We start from the raw sequence: 20,197 nt of genomic DNA, 5'->3' as shown, positions 1-20,197 counted from the left end.
TATGTTTTGGAAGTGTAATGAGTTGGCAGAGTTCAAATAATCCCTGCAGAATACTATTTCAGACATATATTGGGTGAGCAAACATATGTAACTAGGGAAATTACTATTTTGTGCTGGGATGCAAGATATGAATTTTCTAGACATAGTAAGGTCTTGCTAAGTTTAATTCTAATCACTGGCAACAAAACAATTACTAGAAAAAGGAAATCAACATCTAAACCAACTGTATCTAAAGTACTGACTATTGTAAAATATATAAAATAACTAGACGTGGCATCTCTAGAAAAGGGTAGATAGAAATTATATAGAAAAAAATGGAAACTGTAGCAACAATACACAGAGAATAATGTTTTGGAGGAGGAGGAGTGAGATTTAAGGGAAGGCAGAAATCAAGCAATTTATTTAATGCTGGATTGATGATAGTTATACAAAAAGAAAACCTATGTGTTGTATAATGCTTAAACTAGAAACATATTAATATGGTTTGTTTTCTTTATATATAAATGTATGTTTGCCTAAAACTTAATTCAATAAAGGTGTTAAAAAGAATAAGGGGCAATGCCAAAAATTAATGAGGGATAAAATCCCACAGTCAGTGACAGATTTTAAATATTGATCCTGTATACTTCATAAGTTGCTAGAGCAACAGGTTTTGCATTAGCATGCATTTTCTGAGCGATTAAAACTCAAATGTATGTTATTGCCTAGTGGCTGCAGTCTTCAAAGATTTACTTTAAAATCATACAATGTATGAGGAAAAGACCAAAAATATGAGGCAAAATCAAAGACATTTTATGAAATCAAAAAGAACAATCTGGCAAGTATTCTTATATCTGAACCCAAAGAAAAAATCTTCTGAACTGTAAGTTGTTATTGTAGTAATACTTGAATTATGAGATCTAACTGCTGTGATTTTGATACAGAATCAATGCCTTTTACCGATTCATGAGTTTGTATGTGATTGAATACTTGAGCTTGCTGATAAATTCAACTTACATGTTAACCACCGATCATGTACATGGAAACAAACGCATTCTGATGGGCAGTCTCTAAACCCACAGTTTGTATATATTGTATCACGTGGCAAATCAATAAACCAGCATATAACAAATAAGCAAACAAGGCATAGTCATCCCAATTATCACTTGTTCTTTTAATTTTTTATTTTGGTTTGTGAAAAGAAATAGACTGGATCTCACATGAACAATTCTGGGTTACATGAATGTGTATAATTTTTACAGACATTTTTGTCAGGGAGTAAACACACAACAACAACAACATAACAGAATACAAAAGCACATCACATTCTTTTAACCTCAAAAGTATTAACATCCAGGAGATCAATATAAAAGGACTTTAATAAAATATGATTGTATTTTTGTTACATTTCCTGACAGTATGTTGTTAATTTATCTACTTCCAAATTATTTAAAAGGTTTATCCCTGCATTGTTAAATGGGAAATCTTCAATGAGTTGATTCTAATGCTCCAGTATTAACATCTTTGCTGTCATACAGGCCTATTACGTTCATTGGTTTGTACTAGGCGAACTGCCCTTTTGGGCCATTTTAAGCCAAGCTAATTACCCCATGTGAGAATCAAACCCTGCACCTTGTGTCTGTAAGGTAAACACCTTAGCCATTATGCCAACCTCCCTTCTGATCCTGATTATTAAATGATTTTTTCCAAGGGAAGTTCAACCTCCAGTGATAAATTATCTCTAGCCAGTTATAGTTCAATTTGTTTAACATTATGGCTGCATCTTATCCAAAAAACTCTGCTAAGCATAATTCCATTTTTCCCCATCAATGTTTTTACTTTGTAAGCTGCTTCTTGAACTAAATGTTGTAGCATATTTTTGCATCAGTAAATATATGTTTTATAGCATATATTTGTATTGGTAAATATGTTTTCTTCATTTCTTATGTGATCCTGTTCACCTGGTCTGTACCTGCAACTGGTCTGTTGAGATCAGTGCACTATCTAAGTAAACAAATATAAATAAATTAATAAATAATGTCCTTCTAAGCAGTTAAGGTTAGGAAACCAACAATGATAACAAGATGCAGCTTACCACATCCGTGCCAACAAAAATACTACAGACTAGGTTTCTTTTATTTAATTTAATTTTACCAGATCAAGATATTCTCTATAAAGTATATTTACCTAAAAGGCCCTCACAAGAGGATATCTAAATGAACTAATCTATCTATCTGGTTATCCATCTCCTGCAGTCTGAACTATAATGAGTGCCATCATCCAGTTAATTGAGTCTATTTCATACTTATGAATTTCCTGCCATAATTATCAGTTTTGGGTAACTTATAGAAAATAAACTAAAAACACCCCACAAACTCTTTAAAATAAAAACAATAAGGCTACAGGAATGCTTACTGAACCTGAATTATTTATTACAATAATGTGAGCGCTTTTTTTCAAATAATATTAAACTTCATCAGACAACAATATCACTTGAGAAAACCCTTTAAATAAGTTTAAATAACCCACCTAAAACTTACAACCAGGGAATGATATAATCAATAAGCCCAAACTTAAAAGGGCTATGATTATAAAAGTACCTGCAGCTTACATAGCAAGATTTTTTACAATATATGCATACAAAACTATTATACACTCATAATGAAGTATAAACTCATTCATATTAAAAAATCAGCATGAAAACTTATGATTCCTGTAGAAATTCACATTTACATAAAAATATATTTCTCAAGAATACAAACAATATTAAAATAGTACTATTATTAATTATAATTGTCCCAAACATATTTTAACAGATTATCTAATATAACAAAATACATTCAATAACAAATGATATTTAAAAAAACTCCATTGGTACATTAATCATTTCAAGTTGATGTATCTGCATGGAGCCCTGAGTTTCAGAATACTATTAATAGAATTATACTCATTAATGCCTGACCAAGTATAGGCATTTAACTGCATTTGCCATATTAGTTCAGACCTTTCTAGTTGTAAAGACCAAGGACCCCCCTAAAATTATATGTAACTTGTTCAACAATTAAACATTGAAAGTGGTGGTCCTGATTATTAGCAACATGATTGGCCAGTGCATTAGTTAAGTTGCCTTTTCTGATTGCATACTGATGTTCATTCATTGTCTCCTTTAAACTCCTTTCCAGTTTTCCAATATAATGAGGGACATTTTTTTACACATAACCAAATAAACAACCCTTTTAGTATTACAATTAAATGGTCCCTTTATTTTGTATGTTGTACCGCTTACTTGAAATTGATCACCAACATATACCTTACTGCAAAAATTACACCTACCATATTTTCTCATGCCCAAATATTTTTTATTACTATGACTCTCCTTTCTACTATTTCCTTCCAATATACTTTTAAAACTAATACCCTTTATTGCTACCATTTTAGGTTTATCTTTAAATTTCTCCCTCATATGACCATCCTCCTCTATAAACACCCATTTTTTCCTAATGGTGGTTCTAACCCTATCATAATCAGCGGTGAATGTTGTGATAAAACCTAATGGATAATCATAACTTTCCTTATTACAACCATTTCCTATAGCAACGTGAACATAATTATTGTTCAAAATTGGAACCAGATAACCATTTACTCTTTTCTGTCTAACTTCTGTCATCAATTCATTAACTAAACCTCTTGGATAATCCCTAACAATAAACATTTCCATAAGCTTTTTACATTCATTTTCAAAATCCTGGTCCACGGTAGCCATTCTGGCTGCCTGTACCAATTGACCTTTTACCACTGATCTTTTTTGATATACTAGGTGTGCACTTTGGTAATGTGAAAAAAGCATTTGAATATGTAGTTTTTCTGTGTATTCTAGAAATTAATCTTCTTTTCAGTCCATCCTTTCTAAGATGAATTTCCAATAAACTGCTGCAATTTATGAATGTTACCTGTCCATAATATAAAAATATCATCCAGATAATGAATACACAACGTAATATGCCTGGTGTATTCTTAATTACATATCACAAACTTCCTTTCCCAACAAGCCATAACTGAATTTGCAAATATTGTCCCACAGGGTGATCCCATCTAAACCCCTACCTTCTGTAAATAATATTTGCCATTAAAAATATGTAATTATTATACAATACAGTCTCAAGTAAATCAACATATAAGTTGACATCCTCATGGGGACCCCATGGGTGACTAAATAAGTGCTGATATCCCAGTATTATATCAAACACATCCATAATAACCAATCCCCCTCCCTTATCCAGTATCATTATTCTGATGTTTTGCCAAGCTAGGTATGTAAAAGTATCTCTTTCTTGCTTAGTTAAATTATCATTAAACTTATGGCTTTATTTTCCACCATATACCTGATATCAAAGTCACATACCCTCTCATATATCACTAAAACTGGATGGAGGTGGGGATTGAATGTGCTAGCTACATAGAAATCTTTGCTTGATATGTGATTATCACCAAATAGCAGTTTAAGATTTAACTTTCTTAAAAATAATTTAAAATCAATCAGGGTTGTTGCTATATTACATGCTTTCACTGGGACAAAAGTTAAACCCTTAATTAACAATTTAGCAACCTCCTTATCAATTTTCGTTTGAGAAAAATTATACACTTTGAAATCCCAATGATAGATGTATTTTGATTTTCAATACTGACACAATTATAAGAAGTCACATAACATTTGTCCTGTTCACCTTGTCCACTAATATCTCCTGTGTTGATACCCCCCTTATGTTGGATCTTCCCCGAAATTCTCCTCTTCTTTAGATTCTTCTCAATGGTGTGTAAAAATCCTGATTATTAACAGTATTATTATTATTAGTTGCACTGTTTTTATCCCTAAGTCTTTCCCAATATCTTAACTGGGGAAACTCTTGTTCATAATCTTTGTCCAAAGGGTATTGCTGGTTAGCTTGCTGATCATTATCATTAAATGTTCTTTGTTGACCCCATTATCTTTTGCTGCTGTGAAATTATTACTTGGTTAATCAAATTCATTGGATTGCTGGCCATAAGATGGTTTAGGATACACTTGACCCTTCTCATATTGTTGCTTATATCTTTTAAATTTTTTTCAATTTATTTCCTTTCAATTCCAGTAGGTTACACTCTATACGGGAATACATTCTCTGATGTGCAAACCTATATTTGTCACAGTCAGCATCCTTTTGCAAATCAGTGTCAAGATTGTTGAAACCAACACAGATTGTTTATTGGTTGTTAGTGTAGTTTCTCCCTTAGACATATATTGTTGCTGCATATTTATGACAACAGTGAAGTTTATTGGTGTATGAATGAACTCCTATATTTTTATTGGTTGTTAACCTGATTCTAGAACTATCACAATATCTAAAAGATGCTGTTTTTGATGGCATCTGATTGGATATTAAGTCAATGTTTAGTAACATGGATTGGTCAATTATATTTTTAAATATCTATATATGAAGATGGTTTACTAGATTCTGAAATACTCTGAAGAAGTGGTATTTTGTTGTCATGAAAGTGCTAACCTTTTATTTTTTTACAATAATAAATTTATGTGTGGTGTTTAGCCATGGTGGTTGGAGCATGGGATTTTTTCTCTCTGTTTGTTTGTGGGTATATTCGACCTTTGCCTGATCTGCAACTTTTTTGGCCTTCATTTATCATAAGACAGTGTAAGAATTGTTTTGTGCTGTCTGACAATCGTCTATTACTCAAACAGCATAACACAGTGTGTGAGAGAGACGCACTTATATAATATCGTTGGAAGTATACATTTCACACACAGTAAAATCAGACACCACAATCTTTAGCAGTACACCACACATCACATCCCTCCAAGGTAATCATAATGCACATAATCCATTGGGTCTCCTTTACATGATCGAAATTTTAGTTTGCCGAAATTTAAAATGATAAGACAAGTTCACCAAAAACTTACTTTCACGAATGATCAGATCACTGGAATTTTACTCTGAGAAAGAAGACAGTTGGCCAACATGGAGAACTTTGTCCTTTTCCCCACTATAGTGTGATCTTGGAGTTGGTAGATTTAGTTGGGGGGTGTGGGGCAAAGCCCCCCACTTGGGTGGGTTTGGTATGCTTCTATGTGTTTGTTTATTAGTTTTGGACAAGTGTCTCCTTTCCCAGGGTAAAATTGCAGTGATCCGAACGTTCATTAAAGTAGGTTTTCAGCAAAGTTTTCTCATGATTTTAAAGTTTGACGAAATGAAATTTCTATGATGTAAAGGTAATCCAATCCGTCATATGCTGAGGTTCTAAAGATTAACTTGTCTAATCCTCAAAGACCATCAAAGCACAACACAGGCACAAAGCACATCCAGCATAATAAACATTCTTCCTCACATAGCACATGGAGTCCCAAAGTCACAGATGCTGAGCCTATAAAGCAGGCATTGGCAAAATTGAACAATCTTGTTATAGGTGACTCTTTTGTAAGATATACAGATGTGCCTCTTACCAGGCCAAGCAAGGAAAGAGCGATGGTTATTTGCTTGTCTGGTGCTGTCAGATCACTCATGCACTCCAGTCCTTGGACAACAAGTGCAAATGTGACTTTGTCATAGTTCATGCATGTATCAATGACTTGAGGTGTACCTCCCTGGATTATTTGAAGAGACATGATGGATCTCTCAAATTATGTGTCCAAGGCAGGTATGAGTTTAGTATTAAACAACATTCTCCCTTCTCCAAGGATTATGCTGCTATAAGAGCAAAGAATAATTGACTTTAATAACTGGATTAGTTTTTTCTGTTAAAGGGGGTCCAATATTTTTCACCCTGGGAAGATATGATCAGCAGAACATGCTGCTTCACCAGGGATGGCCTGCATCTCTCCCTTCTAGGGTTTGGATTATTTTAAAACATTGTCCATTCCCATAGTGCTTTGTTAGGCAATACATACCTGACAAACCCACCACTATAACATAACAAGCAAAGGAATATATGAAGGTGCCACTAATCAATGTTAGGAATCTGAACAAGAAACTTTACTCTCTACAAGCCCTTCTCATCCTGGAAGACACTGACATCGTGTAGTGACTCAGACTTGCTTTAACATAGAGGAGAGCACTTTCTCTGGCTGTGCAGGTATATAATGTCTTCCACATGTTTAGACGAGGTACTGTGCAAGAGGGGGAAAAAGATGGAGGTTTATCAGGCTACATTCAGAAAAGATTCAAATCAAGGATGGTAAAGCAGCATGATGCACTAGAGCTTCTTCATGTACAAATAGCCATCAGAAAGGTCCTATGCCATATATCAGCTCCCTATAGAACTCCCTCTATGACAAAAGAAAGCCACAGCACCTATCGACATGGCATATAATCATTCAGTATTAAACCCAATACCATTTTCCCACGTGATCTAAACTATCCATCTACAGTCTGGGAAACCTATGCTATCACTAGTGCAAAAGCACAGAGATTCTTGGACTTTGTCAATACAAATGACCTGGAACAATTAGAGTACCCACTACGGGGAACAACATCTTAGATCTTGTCCTTACTAATATGAGAACATCTTGCACTATCCCTTGTGTATCTTCATCACTTGTTAAGTCAGACCATAAAGCAGTCTCCTTTGAAATAAAACTGAATCCAGTGATCCCTTTAGAAATGTATTTAAGTAAAACCACCTACTAATTAATTGATACATTGTCAAGCTTTAAATCCCCACCAAACCCAGTTAACTTCACTGAATATGTAGAAGTGTACACCACCACATTATACCAACATGCAAAATGCTGCATAGATTCAGCAGTACCCTGTAGGAACACGCGCAGGGCAAACCTAAGAAACAAACCCATGTGGTGGGACCATAGTATCAACAAGCTTTGTTATAAAAGGAAAATAATTTTGACCAAAAGTAAGAAGAGAAAATCCCAGAATTGTACAGCTCTTGTCACTTTAATAAACAAACAACTTAGGAATCTAATAAAATCCACCAAAGCCAAGTTTGAGGCTAAAATAGCTACCCAAGCCAAAGACAATCACAAAGCATTTTGTAGTTACATTTGTAATCTGAAAAGCACAACACAGCAATCAATGCACTGAATTGATTGTGAATGATGTTACCTACACTGATATGAAAGATATAGCTAACCTATTGGCTATTGGCCTGATGAAGCGAATTTTACATTCGTGAAAGCGCTTGTGGTTTTATTTCAGTAAAGAAGCTTCCTGTTCCTACATCAGCTCCGTGTGGTGACTCCAGTGGATTTCGTGTGTTTCAGCTATTGGCTAATACATTTAGCTCTGACTTTACCCTTCTCTCCTCTCCCCTCTGTCTGTCCCTCAAGATACAACCGAAACTGACTAATCTCCAATGATCACAGAAGACCAAGTCCTAAAAGGGCTTTAAAAGCTAAAAAATCCTGCATTGATGAGTCCTGACAATATCCCTAGATACAGCATAAATAACACAAAGCATGATTTAGCCATACCCCTAACAACACTGTTCAGTTTCAGCCTCCATGCAGGTTTTGACCAGGCAAATGGAGAACAGCTACAGTCATTCCCCTGCATAAGAAAGGACCTTCCACAGACCCAGTCAATTATAGAACCATATGTCTGACGAGCTTCATATGCAAAGCCATGTAAAGAGTTATGGAATTAATCAATCAAGACATAGGTAACTTCCAAACACTAGATATATCTCAGTTTGGGTTTGTTAATAGCAGCCCAGGCTTACTCACCCCAGTGAATTTTTTGAAAGGTCACCAAAGGAATGGATGAAGGCAAAGTGGTACACATTGCATACCTCAACTGATTACAGCTTTTTACATAATTCCCCACTCAGGCTTAGTAGAAAATCTAAATAAACATGGAATAAACCCCTATGACACCCTCTGGATTGCCAACTGGCTCACTTATAGGATGCATATATTAAAAATAGGGAAAGTTACCTCCACAAAGGGACCAGTCAACAGGAGTCCCCTAGGGTACTGTGCTGGGACCTTTCCTGTTTGGCATCTACTTTTCTGAAGTAAAAAATCATAGGTTCATAGGTTCATAGATTAGTACTAAGCTAACTGCCCTTGCGAGACATTTTAAGCTTAGCCATTTATCCCTTGTGAGACTCAAACCCTGCACCTTTTGATTGCAAGGCAAACACCTTAACCATTAGGCCACCCCCCCCAACAAAGGAGGTACCAAAGGGCTTTTAGGCTGACTAAGTTTGCAGGTGACTGCAAGCTAGAAACAGTCATTGAATCCCCAAATGACTTAGCCATCCTGTAGGAAGGTTTGCCTCAAATAAATACCTGATATTAAAATCATGGTCTGAAACTAAATGCCAAAAAATGAATTATTGTGTCCTTTGGTATGTTATCTACCCCAAGAAGCTATGACATTGACAATACACCACTAAGAGCTGTCCCATTTGTTCAAGATTGGTGAATGTATGAAGACAGAGACCTAACTTTTGACCAACATGTGTCTATAGGTTTAAGAAAGTCCTTCTTACATTGTGCAGCTTAGAAACAAAGGGAATGTGCTGAGATCCAGGGATGTCACTGTCTCCTTTCACTGTGCCCTCATTAGGTCAGTCATTGAATGCAAATCCACATATGGCATATAACTGTCCACACACATGCAACAACTCCTTGAATGCCCACAGAGATCCATTACTAAAAGGATACAAGGTCTAAACAACATGTCCTACATAGTCTGACTCAAAGTCCTGTCACTAAACTTGGTATCCTACAGACTGTTAAGAGGTGACCAGTGTCTGGCATATAATGCAGCATCCAAACCATTACTGATGGATTTACTGGACATCAGCAAGTCAAATGGCATCAGAAATACTCAGTCTAGGGATATAAACCTCTTCTGCAACATCAACAGAAAGATTTGGAGGGACAGGTATATTTCACAGAGGATAGCACTGCTATGGAGCAGACTACCCATCCACATAAAACAAAGTCTATCGCGGCATCCCCCCTGAAGTACCACTTAAGCCTGTTTAACTTCATAAACCTTATCCAAACCCCCACCCGTATAGCTAAATCCACCAAAAAGGAATTCATATTAGACTGGATCCTAACCAATAAGCCTTCATCTGCCAATATATCTGGTATGTTACCTGACTCCATTAGTGATCACTTACCCACAGTCATACTAAGACAGCACACAAAACCTATAACCCCCCATCCTACTTTCTATCCATAGTTCCAAAAAGTTTGTACCAGACCAATTCATCAACACCTTAAAAAATAAATCGGTCACCTCTTAAAACTCTACCATTAGAGGAAGCCATGGAGAATTTTAATACTTCCTTCGTAAGTATCCTTAATCTTATGGCCCCACAACATATAATAAGTACTAAAACCAACTCCTAAATGCTTTATCCCATGCATGGTCTCCATCAAATTATCTATGGAAGGATCCCAGTTATTCTCTTTAGGACTAATATATAATTATTGACCATGGGATGGATAAAGCCAATCTATAACCAAATGGGATAGGTTATTTTGAGCACTAAAAGGGAAACTGGCTAGGCTTAAACTGGCCTGCAAGGTCAGCTAGCCTAGTACTTACCTATGAACCCATAAATATGAATGCAAAGTTTTTACTCAAGGTGTTGTAAGAAAGGTTAGAGGGGATTTCACCTAACAGAGTGGGAAGTAATCAATGTGATTTTGTAACAGATAGGTCTGTAAAAGTAGTGATTGGAAAATGAAAAAAAAATTAAGAATAACAGAGGCATGGGTTTACAAAGGTTGGAGTCATTTTTCTTTAACATTTGGAGAACTTATGATTCAGAGGAATGAGATTTCTTGTTCAAAGCACTGGAAGACGTGAGAATTGGAAAATGCTTATATATTTGTAAAAGGGTTAAGCTTAATATAGGACATCTAAAATATGTGTGGTAGTAAACAGTGAAGTAACAGTGATAAAGGACATTTGTGAGGGTTGTTTCTTTTTACCAAGTTTGCTCTTTTTCCAATGGTAATTTTCTTTTTAAGAGAAATCCCAGGGTTGTAGAAAATGTCACCATTCAGTAATAGGAACTATTGGTTTACACTCTCGCCTACAGTAATATTTCAGGTTCAGAAACTGAATTCAGCAAATTAAAAAAAACGCATAGCAGAGTCTGAGTTTTAGTGCTTGGTCAGAGGAATAAAATATTGCTTTTAACATTGGAGAAATACAATGACTACTCTAAGAAATTCTATGAGGGTTTGAAAAGATTAGGTCTGTTATTAATATCATTCATTTCATATAATTGTATCTTTCTGTAGTTCACAGCACTATGTAATATTTTACAGAAAGCTAGTGCTGAAATTACTTATAAGTGCTTTAAAGAGACATGGAATTTCCTGTGATAACAAAGAAATTTTAAAACAATATGCAGGAGTCATACATTATACAGTACTTGCATTGAACTACAATGTAATGCAAATTGATTTATAATACATGTAAAAATGCCACAGGGTATTCAAATGCATTTTGCTGTATATCTTCATTTTCTTACCAGAAATTATAACTATCTGGACAAAAAAATATACCATATTAGAGTCACATCTGTGAATTCAGCTGCATTATGATGGAACATTTCTACTCAAGATAAACTAAACAGTGAGTAGCACAATAGCTTAATGATTAAAACCCATGATTAACAGCTTAAGAGTCTATGTTTAGTCTTGACTTTCACTGGCTATCTGTGTCCTTTCCTTGTATCTTTACAACTTTTATCTTGGTACTAGCTTTCTTCCAAAAGCCATCTGATTGATGGAGTACAGTAAATTATCATGAAATTAAATATATTCCAAACTCAAAGAGACTCTGTAGTTAGGACTTATGAAAATGCATGTTTATATGCATAAATTAAAACAAGACAAAACCATAGTCAACTTGGCATTTGTACAGTGCCTTGATTACAACTTAAAATTCACAGTTTCCAAAACCACTCCATGACAGAGGTTGTTTGAAAAAAGTCCAAAGCTGCAGGCCTCTACAAGCTCCAACTTCTTGCTCTATAAACAAATCATTCCACAAGTACAATCCACAAGTTAGCTCCAAGTTGGTATAAGATTTGTTTTCTAATGTTGGCTTTCCCTAGTGCCTCCTTTGCGTCATTCCCTCTTCAACAATCTTTTGTTTTTCTTAATATTTATAGGAGTACCATTAAAACTATCTTTGGGGAAAATTTAGTTACTGGTTAGTAAATACACTGCCTGGATGCCAGCAAAGACGATTGTTTTTATAACTTGAGAAAGAAAATCAACCAGAAAAGGTGAAGAGAAATACTGTTTGAGAAAGAAGCTGTTCAGCAAAAAAACAATGCAAGTGTCAGTTTTAGTTCAAGGGATGGCCTCCAGTAGTTTAGAGGAAAAATAAATGAAATGTACTTAGAGGTGATTAAAATAAATGAAACACTGAAAGAATATATCAATGCACATAACAAAAGGCTGGAAAAAAAGAAAAATCTTTAATCAGCTTTATAGATGAACTGATAAAAGTGAACAATCTGAGGTTTTGTTAAGGCTTCTCAAGAAGAGCTGTTTCAAAAAATAGTGGACAGAACATGTAGAAAAAAGTCTGATATTTTCTGGTATACCAGAGAAACTGGAAGGAAGAGACTATTAATTTTAAAAAAGCACAAATAAGTGACTGGACTGGTGCACCACAGCAAAATTTGTTAATTAAAAGGGCATATCAAGCTTATACTTAAAATCTGGCCATAGGAAAGCAGTCAAGACCTACTTATTAGTAGAGATGGAATCATACCAGCAGAAAGATTTGATCCTGATAAAACTGTGACAGAAGTGGAACATATTAAAAACTGTAGACAGCAGAGGGCTTGTAGAAAATGATTCTTCACTGTACCTCAGGATACTAAGGGGCATATATGGAAATTAAGTCACTGTATCCAGCTGTCTTTAGAGTATTTCTTCCCAGAAAGGTTAAGGATATTTTGATGCAAAACAGGCTATGGGGAAAATAAAAAAAAAGTCTATTCAAGAAGACATGAGCCAGCAGGCAAATGCAGTCTCTGCTTCTCATTCTGAGTTTTATTTCTACTTGTTTGTTGTAACTGTGGAGCTTTTCTCCCCGGGCCTCCACTGAAAAAGGGCTATGGCTCAGTTGGACTAACCCAGTCAACATATGCCAAATAACTAACTAACTAACTAACTAACTAACTAACTAACTAACTAACTAACTAACTAACTAACTAACTAACGAACTAACTAATAAATACATTCTTCTGGCAGTAAAATTCAGAGAGAGAGAGAGAGAGACTTTGCCTGTGTTTTCTAATGTTCCAAAGAAAAAAGCATATGAATTGACTAAAAGAGTCAGAATTATCTTGGACTTGAACTAGAGTCTGGTATTAGGAGATGAGATGAACAGGAAGACTAGCAATACTGAAATTATTAAATAAAGGGACACTATAAATCATCAATCACATTTTTGAAATATGGCTTTGCAAGAAAAGATAGCTGAAAAAGACTGCACTTTTGATGACTTTGTTAAACTTATATGTGGACTGCAAAGCATATACCCCACTTTATGGCAATAGTGTTTAGAAGGACACTAAAGGGGGGGGGCTAAATAAAACAATGTTTGTTCTTATTAGTATTTGTACAAACATTTCATGATATACCCTGTAAGTTATATATAGTAAAGTAGTATTTTGTAGTGTGTAGTCAGGGAAATTTTAAATGTGTCAGTGACTACTGTATGTTTTAAAAATATTAAAGTAAGCAAGTAGTTTTTATAGTTGTAAAAAATATAGGCTTTACAGTATAATAAGGGAAGAAAGGTTGGACAAAAGCAAGTTTAATGTTAATATACTGTGATCAAAGACTGCTGGGGTAGAGTGTAAAAGCGTTCTGATACATCATATGTAGGATTAAGATATTTTCTCTAATTTTTACAAGGGTGAATGCCTAGATTAATGCCATTGAATTAAGTTATAGAGAAATATGCTTGAAAAATAAGACAACATTATAAAAGTCATGCAAAATGCTAAGTTGCTTACATCTGCTAAGATATTAGCTTGTTTTTTTCATTAACAAATGTTCAGTGGGAGTCAAGAAGTCTGCAGTTGAAAGCCATTTGTATATTCTGTTTTGAGTGAAATTTACAGAGGTTCATTGCTGACTACTTTTACATGGTGACAAGCTGTCTGTAGGTACAAGGAATTAATCTTGACAGTTCTGAGCATTCTTTGCTGAGGAAAATGCAACATTTAAAGGTATCATGGCAAACAATTCAGTGAAAAATAAAACTTAAAATTATGGGAAGTGAATAATCAGAATCAGAATCACATTTATTAGCCAAGTATGCATGTATACAAGGAATCTTACTCCAGTTTCAGTGACTCTTCAAGTATGACTTACATAACTGACATACATACAAGTATTAAGAACAAGACAAACAACATACATGCAACTATTAAAAACAAGACAAAAAAGTAAATATACATATACATATACATACAAGGTACAGAGTGCAATTCAGTGCAAGGTGTACTTAAACTCTGAAAGAAACAAGTATTAACAATATGTAAACAATACTGCAGAATCCTTGGGGGCTTAGGAAAAAGAATACCCCAAACTAATAAGCTGAGTTAACTGTTTATGAACTTGATGGCCCATGGAAAAAACTGTTCTTATATCTGCTTGTTTTGGTGCATATTAATCTATAATGCCTGGCTGATGGTAATAGTTCAAAAAGATGGTGGCCAGGATGTGAAGGGTTGGTGATGATCTTCCCTGCCCTTTTCATGATTCTGGAATAGTACAGGTCCTGTAAGGAGGGCAAACTAGCACTAATGATATTTTAGTCAGACCTGACTATTTGATGTAACCTATTTTTGTCATTATTAGACAGAGATCTAAACCATACTGTTATGGATGAGCTAAGAACAGACTCAATGACTGCTGTATAGAACTGGATCAACAGTTCCTGTGGGAGGCTGAAATTCCTCAGCTGTTGCAGAAAGTACATTCGCTGGTGTGCCTTTTTTACGATGAACCCTACATTGGTCTCCCACTTCAAGTCCATGGAGATTATAGATCCCGTATACTTGAAGGATTCTACAACTGACACAGCAGTATTAAATATAAAGAGGGGGATAATATTGTAGTACTACTCCTAAAGTCCACTGTCATCTCCAAAATTTTAAGAGTGTTCAGTTCCAGATTATTCTGACTACACCAAAGGCTCAGCTGCTCAACCTCCCATCTGTATGCAGACTCATTGCCATTCCTGATGAGCACAATTGTAGTTGTATCATCTACATATTTAATAAGTTTGACAGAGGGGTCCTTAGAGGTACAGTCATTAGTGTAGAGGGAGAATAGCAGTGAGGAGAGTACACATCCCTGGGGGCACCTGTATTGATCATGAAATAACTAGATGTAAATTTCTCCAGTTTCACCTGTTGCTTCCAACTGGTTAGAAAACTGGTGATCCACTGACAGATGGAATCAAGAACGGAGAGCTGGGAGAGTTTCAAGTGAAGAAGCTCTAGAATTATTGTATTAAATGTAGAGCTGAAGTTCACAAGCAGAATCCTTGCATATGTCTCTGGGTTGTCAAGATGTTGCCGGATATAGTGTAGGCCCATATTAACTGCATCATCCACTGACTGGTTCTCAATAAGCAAACTGAAGAGGGTTCAATGCAGAAGCTGTAATATCCTTCAAGTGAGCTAACACCAGCCTCTCAAAATTATTCATGACCACTGATGTCAAAGCAACAGGCCTGTAGTCATTCAGTCCTGTTATAGTGGATTTTTTTAGGCAGTGGAATGAATGTGGCTTCTTTGAAATATAAAGAAATTTAACACACCTCTAATCTCTGGTCAGAACATATTTTTAAAAAGGTGGGTGAAACCCCATTTGGACCAGCTGCTTTCTTAATTTGCTGTCTTAGAGATAACAGCCTCCCTACCAGCCTTAATAATTTAATGTATTTAATAGCACAGTGTAGAATTTTACTTAAATATAGCCAATCCACTTTTTCATATGCATAAAAGTTAATGTTTTCTGAAAGCATGCAAGCTGTTTTTCATATCTGGGAGGGGAATAGAGATGAGCAAATAAAAGACATAATTTTGTGCAAGTGGGAACACGGGCTGCAGCAATCATTTTAGCATAGTTAACCTAAATTTTAAGTTAAGCAATGTCTGTGGGCGCAGCTGTCAATTTGAGGCAATTGTTTCTATCTGGAGGGTTTTTGAAGATATATTAAGTTAATAGGGGTTGAGGATGTACTGAAAATGTATTTAGTTTGAGGGATTCAATTAAATGGAAAGTCTTAAAAATGTGGCATAGGTTCAAATGGAGATGAAAAAATATACCTATATAAAATATCAGCCTGCCAAAAATGAATGTGTGCTTGTAACACAAAAAATGGAAATATGCATTTAAAAAAACCCAGTCATGTATAACAGGCAGGAACCATAGCTTTTTATCACAATGACTATACTATCCATATTGCCTTGGAATGTAAATGACCTTTCAGGTATAAGCAAAAAGGAAAGATTATTGATCTATATTAACATATGCAGAGTGCAAGTAGCAATACCGCAACAGACACAGTTGGAAAGTAATGAACATGTGAATTTGACAAAGAAAGGATTTCAGGATGGATATTGGGTAGAATATAGAGTAGTTACATAATTGGTAGGGGGCTTCAATAGTGATAGAAGAAGAAAAAAGATGATAATGGTAGATTTGTGGTACTAAGGAACTACTGGAAAGGGAGGAGGATTATGCTAGTGTGTATTTATATTCCACCAAAAACTGCTATTATGGAGCTTAACAAAATTTGGGGAGAAATAATTAGCTTTCAGCAAAAAAATATTACCTATTGGTGGGGACCGGAAGTTGATTTCCAATAGTGATGATTTATCAGGGGGACCTAGAAGGGAAATATGAGAAAAAAGGGTAGATTTCTGAAGAAATTTATGAAAATATTTGGTGTGGAAGATGTGAACTCAGTAGTAGTAACTCTGACAGAATTTACAAATTATTCCCCAAGGCACAATAACTAGGCTAGACTAGGTAAAAATTGTATTTCACAGGAACAAATGCATTTAAGTGAAAGACTCAACACAAATCCAAAAACTGTTTCAAATCATGCATCAATAAAAACTAAATTAAATGCAGAGTATAGTGGAAATGTGTTCTCAAATTCCGTCATTATTTAAAAGTAATTTTATAATACATTCGAGCAGTCAGAGCTGCATGTCACATAACACAGGATAAGCTGGTACAACCCATTTATCAAAGATTGCATTGTGTGTTCATTATTGCTTCCAGTTTTGTAACCTCAGACTGAATTCTTTATAATGATTCTAGTTATATTATTTATGTATGTGTCTCTGCTTCAGATAGCAGAAAGGCCAGAAGGTATCTCTTTACGATAGTACAAGTTCCAGGACCAAGGACCATTAGCCCTATGGGAAATAATGTGTACTGACATCTGATATTTTAATGTGGTTATTGTAGTATCACTGAATGCATCTTTTTATAAGGCTATTTGTTTAAGATCACTTATAATTAATGTTTTTTTGTGATTTGCACATTAGGGCTGAAATCTGAGTTTGCTGATTTCTTTAATAACTATATATGCTTACATATGAATTCTGTAACTTGCCTTAGATGGAAATTTAGTGTTTCTGCCAGGCCAAATGTGTCACCATAAATTGTTTTACTAAACATGCATTTCTGGAATGTATCACGCATTTGTTATTTTAGATGAAGCTTATCTAAGACAAACTGTTCAAAACGTTAAGATTATTTGACATAAAAAATAAAATGTTTGTCATTCCTTAGAAAAAAATATGAATATCCAATTAAAATTAAGTGACATCTTTGTAATAATCAACCAAACCTATTACAATTGGACATAAAAGGTCAAAAGATCGGACTGATAGTTAAGTGTTCTTTCACTCTGACAGTATGACAGTTCTGAAATGATGCTTCCCTAGTTTTCAAATAGGAACATAGAATTATTGTTGGTTATTAGAGAAATAAAATGTCATCTGCTTTTCTTATAATGTCACAGAGTTATTTCTTAACATTATTATATCCACAACAAGGGTAATGAGGTAAAAATAAGACAGTGGCATTTTTCTACTTACCTGTTAAAAAGAGAGGAATTTAAGGAATGAATAATGGAAATTATTCAAGAGTCATCAGGGAAGCTAAAAAATATCTTCAGAAGTTATACCTAGTGAGTTGTGATAAAATGAAAATGGAATTTAAAAACAGAGTAGATATAAAAGAGAAAGCGATATGGTTAAGATGTGTAAGGAATTACTTAGTGGGGCTGACAAAGGTTAAGCTATTGCAGAATAATGAGAATCTCGCATAACAAGAGGAGGCACAAATTGATAACGTTAAAGAGAAAATAAGGGAGTGTCTGGATAATATGCATGAGTTTAGAAAGATTACTGTTAAGCAGATATTTTTTGATAATAAATCCAGAGCACAAAAACTTTTTGAATGACTTATACATCAGAAAGAAGAAAAAGTTGTTGCCAAACATAGGGAGCTTATTAAAAAATAAGGAAAGATCCTGTAGAGGTATTAGAGATATTCTGGAAATTGCATTTAACTTTGCATACAGTAGAGAAAGAACCCAAATGGACATAATATGGAAGGCTTAATTTTTCCAAGGTTAGCAGTAGATGAAACTCAACAACTAACAGTTAAGACAGGAGGGGATGAGGTAAAAACAGTGATGTATAATCAGTCTTCAGAAAAGTCTCCAGGAACAGATGGTATTACTGTGAATGTTAGGATAGAAGAAAAGGATAACAATCTGTAAGACTTTAAGAGTATTTTAAAAGGAAGGGAAGCACCAACATCTTGGAAGAAAGCTGTGGTGGCTGTATTACCTATGGATGGCAAAGACCCATCTACCCAGCTTCTTCCTTCTCATTTCAATTTTAAACCATGATTATAAAGTGTTTTTGTCCACAGTAGCTAAAAGATTGTGAAAACAGTTTTGCCAAAATTGATAGACAAGGATCAGTGTAGTTTTGTGAAGGATAGGCAAACATATGACAGCATTAGTAGAACAATGATGATCTACTAGGAAGCAGAATGTAAGAAAATAATGCTGCTATTGATGGGTCTTGATGCAAAGAAAGCATTCAACAGAGTTAAGCTGGGACTTTATGTGTAGGGCAATGAAAGCATTTGCATTCCCTGATACAATAAAGAAATAATTTGGAAGATAAATGACGGATTGGAGACAAAAATCATAGTGGAGGAGTTACCCTCTTATACATTGTGTTTGAATAGAGGAACCAATTAGGGATGTCCTTCTTCTCCTTTGTTATTTTAGAGCCATTTGCAAAGAAAAAAAGGAATGTAAGGATATAACTGGTATGATAATTGATAAAAGTTGACTATTTGCAGATGATATTATTTTGTACCTAATAAATGCAGAAGAGGACATCTCAGTGTTGTGGAACATATTTTTTGGATATAATATTAATGAAGGTAAAACAAATGCTATAGTAATAAAATTATGTATCCAGACATGGATTGGTTCAGCAATACCCATATTTATGGGGCTTAAGTGTATAGGAGTATGTATTAAAAAGACTTCTGTTATGTCTTCTGTCCTTTTAATTTTATATATGAGTCAAGGATATCAACCAGAGGAGAAGTTGTGGAAGATAATTAATAAAGATTTGAAAGAATTTATCTGGGAGGGGTAGAGGGCATGAGTTAAGTGGGATAAGCTGATCCTTCAAAAAAGACAAGGTGGTTTAGGATTACCTAATTTGAAGGAATATTTTACAGCCACACAGATAAGGTTCATATATATATAACACAAACAGAAGGTTATAAATCAAAATAGAAAGGGATGAGCATGATTAAGGAGAGGAGAAGTTCAAGAAATAGAGATAGAGTGGGAGTTTGGATGCACTTCCTTGAGGAGAATTATATGAACCACATGGAATATTACATTCATAAAGTAGCATAAAATATTCTAAGAATGAAGTCAACATGACAATGGAGGAAGGAGATTTTGTCAGTAGAAATAACTGCAAGGAAGGGTACAGAAAATGGGTAGGAGGGAGCTGGAATTTACTAGAGAAAATGGCACAAGAAGCAAGGCATTGGGAGCAAATAATTAGAGAAGGAAAGGTAAAAGAGTGGATGATGTCAAGAAGACATTTAGAGTGTAAGCTAGAAACCTTTTCCCTG

Source organism: Protopterus annectens, chromosome 6.part0, assembly GCF_019279795.1.
Source record: "Protopterus annectens isolate FY-2018-M chromosome 6.part0, PAN1.0, whole genome shotgun sequence".
Lineage (NCBI taxonomy): Eukaryota > Metazoa > Chordata > Ceratodontiformes > Protopteridae > Protopterus > Protopterus annectens.
This window is presented reverse-complemented; position numbering follows the sequence as displayed.